Raw genomic sequence first — 5,465 nt, forward strand, 5'->3', positions numbered from 1 at the left:
GACGGTTTATGTGTTACATAAAGCTTGTTTGCTTCTTAAGAGGATGTAAAATACTCATTTTCAGGAAAAAGTCATGTGGTTTTTTCCCACTCTTGCTTCATTGCTTGTTCTTGGATTTGAGCCCATGTCAAGGGCTTGAACGCCCAATTTCCATAACTATGAATAGTGCATCTTTTCCAATCTACCTCTGATTACTCATGCTTGTTGAATTTAGTTTCTTTTAATGTATAGGCATTCAAGGCTGGAGGCACATAACTATGAATAGTGCATCTTCTAAAATCTCTCACTAAATCAGCTAGCTGTTCTCACTAAATCAGCCAGCTCTTCTACTTGTCCCATTGTCATCCAGGTACTTATTTGGGATGTATGTTCAGATCTTGTGATGCTGTTTAATTCTTGTGAGGCATAATGTGTCACAGGTGATTGTGGATGTGGTGATAGTGGAAGTGATCCACCACCCCCAGAATTTTCACTCACATCACCTGTACCCGCTGGAATACCCATTTGCTGACCAGGTACAGTAAACTAAAACGGTGTTATTGAAATATCTGTGTTTATTTCAGTCGACTGAAAACAACTGTCACTGTTCCAGTTCCATGCCACATCCTCTTCAAACTTCACATCTCTACATATGTATAATCTCTCAGTTGTAGGATCAACCATTCTGTAACCCTTTGTGCCTGATTCATATCCTAGCAGAACCATTTTAGTAGACCTGTCTGACAGCTTGTCGACTCCAGGACCTACCTTCTTGACATGACCTATGCATCCAAAAGTTCTGAGATGACCCACTTGTGGTTTACTGCCATGCCATGCCTCATATGGAGTTTTCCCTTGCACACTTCTTGGCAATATTATATATGAGGAGGTACCTAGACCATCTAATCAGATTCGTACACTAATTAATGCTATTGGCTATGTTATTCCTTGGCCAATTACACATGTAAGTTTTTTTTTATTTGAAATAGTACATGTGTCCCCATAACAACTTCAAATTGAGTTATTGATCTAACACATGCTTCATAGGTGAAGCAAGCTAGAAGCTCATCTTGTACCCGCAACAAGTTGGTACCTGCAGCACGTGGACAAAGCTAGATGGCGTGGACAAAGCTAGATGGGAAGCCTAGTATAATTGCAAAGTGAATCAGTTAGATTCTAGTAGTTACTAAAATTTTTAAGTGATATTTGTATGATATTGCCACTTTGGCTTTGCTTCTTTGTGAACACAATTGGCAGTTACTGAACATGTTTGCTATCGAGTTAGTTAGCTTCTTGATATTTTGCCAAGGCCAAAAGCAATATTATTGAGGGTTTATAATTTGATTTTTTTAACATTCATCTCGATGCACATTTATATATATAAATATATAAATGAAAACATCTTTTTTGGCACGTAATAAAGTGTTACAGTATAACGTATCTATATTATTACAAACAAATATAGATGTATGTATAAAATCGTTTCTACAGGTCTTAATACACACTTTGACGTTACTATATAACGTATTGATATGCGTAGGCACACAATACAAACGTGGCTATATTATTGTTTCTACTTTTGTTAACACGTGTTTTGGCGTTACTATAAAATGTGTCACTCGCCAGTTCAGCTGACACGTCACCTTTCCACATCACCTGCCACGTCATTTTTCCACATCACCTGCCATGTCACCTATCCACATCACCTGCCATGTCATCATTCGTGTCACCTACTATATCGTCTCTATACTCCTTAATGCGCAATAAAGCGTCACTATAAAACGTGACTATAGTAATACACATGAATTATGAATGTATCTATAATATCGTATCTATATTTTTTTCACACATAATAAAACGTTACTATATGACGTAACAACAATAATAGACACATGTTATATGCGCATCTATAAAAGCGTATCAATGTGTCTAAACATGCATCTAACGTGTCTATGAAACGTCTATTCATCTAATATATACGCTTACGATAATCGTTTCTACAAAGTCTGATACGGTCCATACGAAGACGCTTCTAACACGTTTTTGGAAAGCGTGCGTACATTCATATAGAGACGAATTAAAGCGTGCCTATTGTCCAAAAAAAGCATAGCTACAAGGGGGGTTTTCTAGTAGTGTGTGGGGTGAGGTGTATGAGCGTCTGGTCGATGATCAATGGCCACACAACCCCCATTTTTGTCGAAAATAGCCATGAACGACCATTTTCAATAATACCGAAGGCTAACACCTACGGATTTTTGCCCAAGAAATGGTCTCCACCAGAAATCCAAGAATGTGATCTATGGCAAGGAAACATATGTGGGGTGAGGTGTATGAGCGTCTGGTCGATGATCAATGGCCACACAACCCCCATTTTTGTTGAAAATAGCCATGAACGACCATTTTCAATAATACCGAAGGCTAACACCTACGGATTTTTGACCAAGAAATGGTCTCCACCAGAAATCCAAGAATGTGATCTACGACAAGGAAACATATGTGGGGTGAGGTGTATGAGCCTCTGGTCGACGATCAATGGCCACACAACCCCCATTTTGCCGAAAATAGCCATGACTGACCATTTTCAATAATACCAAAGGCTAACACGTACGAGTTTTTAACCAAGAAAAGGTTTCCACCAGAAATCCAAGAATGTAATCTATGGCAAGGAAACATATGTGGGGTGAGGTGTATGAGCCTCTAGTCGATGATAAATGGCCACACAACCCCCATTTTTGTCGAAAATAGCCATGAACGACCATTTTCAATAATACCGAAGGCTAACACCTACGGATTTTTTACCAAGAAATGGTCTCCACCAGAAATCCAAGAATGTGATCTATGGCAAGGAAACATATGTGGGGTGAGGTGTACGAGCCTTTAGTCGATGATCAATGGCCACACAACCCCCATTTTGCCGAAAATAGCCATGAGCGACCATTTTCAATAATATTAGAGGCTAACACCTACGGATTTTAGACCAAGAAATGGTCTCCACCAGAAATCCAAGAATGTGATCTATGGCAAGGAAACATATGTGGGGTGAGGTGTACGAGCCTCTGGTCGATGATCAATGGCCACACAACCCCCATTTTTGTCGAAAATAGCCATGAACGACCATTTTCAATAATACCGAAGGCTAACACGTACGAGTTTTTAACCAAGAAATGGTTTCCACCAGAAATCCAAGAATGTAATCTATGGCAAGGAAACATATGTGGGGTGAGGTTTATGAGCCTCTAGTCGATGATAAATGGCCACACAACCCCCATTTTTTATGAAAATAGCCATGAACGACCTTGAAAATAGCCATGAGCGACCATTTTCAATAATATTAGAGGCTAACACCTACGGATTTTAGACCAAGAAATGGTCTCCACCAGAAATCCAAGAATCTGATCTATGGCAAGGAAACATATGTGGGGTGAGGTGTACGAGCCTCTGGTCGATGATCAATGGCCACACAACCCCCATTTTTGTCGAAAATAGCCATGAACGACCATTTTCAATAATACCGAAGGCTAACACGTACGAGTTTTTAACCAAGAAATGGTCTCCACCAGAAATCCAAGAATGTGATCTATGGCAAGGAAACATATGTGGGGCGAGGTGTATGAGCCTCTGGTCGATGATCAATGGCCACACAACCCCCATTTTGCCGAAAATAGCCATGAATGACCATTTTCAATAATACCGAAGGCTAATACGTACGAGTTTTTAACCAAGAAATGGTCTCCACCAGAAATCCAAGAATGTGATCTATGGCAAGGAAATATATGTGGGGTGAGGTTTATGAGCCTCTAGTCGATGATAAATGGCCACACAACCCCCATTTTTTATGAAAATAGCCATGAGCGACCATTTTCAATAATACTGGAGGCTAAGACCTACGGATTTTTGACCAAGAAATGGTCTCTACCAGAAATCCAAGAATGTGATCTATGGCAAGGAAACATATGTGGGGTGAGGTGTATGAGCCTCTGGTCGATGATCAATTGCCACACAACCCCCATTTTGTCGAAAATAGCCATGAACGACCATTTTCAATAATACCGAAGGCTAACACCTACGGATTTTTGACCAAGAAATGGTCTCCACCAGAAATCCAAGAATGTGATCTATGGCAAGGAAACATATGTGGGGTGAGGTGTATGAGCCTCTAGTCGATGATCAATGGCCACACAACCCCCATTTTTGTCGAAAATAGCCATGAATGACCATTTTCAATAATACCGAAGGCTAACACCTACGAGTTTTTATCCAAGAAACGGTCTCCACCAGAAATCCAAGAATGTGATTTATGGCAAGGAAACATATGTGGGGTGAGGTGTATGAGCCTCTGGTCGATGATCAATGGCACACAACCCCCATTTTTTTATGAAAATAGCCATGAGCGACCTTGAAAATAGCCATGAGCGACCATTTTCAATAATACTAGAGGCTAAGACCTGCGGATTTTTGACCAAGAAATGGTCTCCACCAGAAATCCAAGAATGTGATCTATGGCAAGGAAACATATGTGGGGTGAGGTGTATGAGCCTCTGGTCGATGATCAATGGCCACACAACCCCCATTTTTTATGAAAATAGCCATGAACGACCATTTTCAAAAATACCAAAGGCTAACACCTATGGATTTTTGACCAAGAAATGGTCTCCACCAGAAATCCAAGAATGTGATCTATGGCAAGGAAACATATGTGGGGTGAGGTGTACGAGCGTCTGGTCGATGATCAATGGCCACACAACCCCCATTTTTGTCAAAAATAGCCATGAATGACCATTTTCAAAAATACCAAAGGCTAACACGTACGAGTTTTTAACCAAGAAATGGTCTCCACCAGAAATCCAAGAATGTAATCTATGGCAAGGAAACATATGTGGGGTGAGGTGTATGAGCCTCTGGTCGATGATAAATAACCACAAAACCCCCATTTTGCCGAAAATAGCCATGAATGACCATTTTCAATAATACCGAAGGCTAACACCTACGAGTTTTTAACCAAGAAATGGTCTCCACCAGAAATCCAAGAATGTGATCTATGGCAAGGAAACATATGTGGGGTGAGGTGTATGAGCCTCTGGTCGACGATCAATGGCCACACAACCCCCATTTTGCCGAAAATAGCCATGAACGACCATTTTCAATAATTCCGAAGGCTAACACGTACGAGTTTTTAACCAAGAAATGGTCTCCACCAGAAATCCAAGAATATGATCTATGGCAAGGAAACATATGTGGGGTGAGGTGTATGAGCCTCTGGTCGACGATCAATGGCCACACAACCCCCATTTTGCCGAAAATAGCCATGAGCGACCATTTTCAATAATATTAGAGGCTAACACCTACGGATTTTAGACCAAGAAATGGTCTCCACCAGAAATCCAAGAATGTGATCTATGGCAAGGAAACATATGTGGGGTTAGGTGTACGAGCCTCTGGTCGATGATCAATGGCCACACAACCCCCATTTTTGTTGAAAATAGCCA

General features: G+C 40.7%; 1 long non-coding RNA gene across 1 annotated transcript; it reads left to right on the forward strand.

Annotated features, from left to right (window-relative positions):
• The first annotated feature begins 558 nt into the window (after nt 1-558).
• On the forward strand, nt 559-1,318 carry LOC118475514 (uncharacterized). Its single transcript, XR_004854969.1, has 2 exons — nt 559-943; nt 1,027-1,318. It is a non-coding gene; the product is annotated as an uncharacterized lncRNA (long non-coding RNA).
• The last annotated feature ends 4,147 nt before the right edge of the window (nt 1,319-5,465 follow it).

This window comes from Zea mays, unplaced genomic scaffold (assembly GCF_902167145.1).
Source record: "Zea mays cultivar B73 unplaced genomic scaffold, Zm-B73-REFERENCE-NAM-5.0 scaffold_47, whole genome shotgun sequence".
NCBI lineage: Eukaryota > Viridiplantae > Streptophyta > Magnoliopsida > Poales > Poaceae > Zea > Zea mays.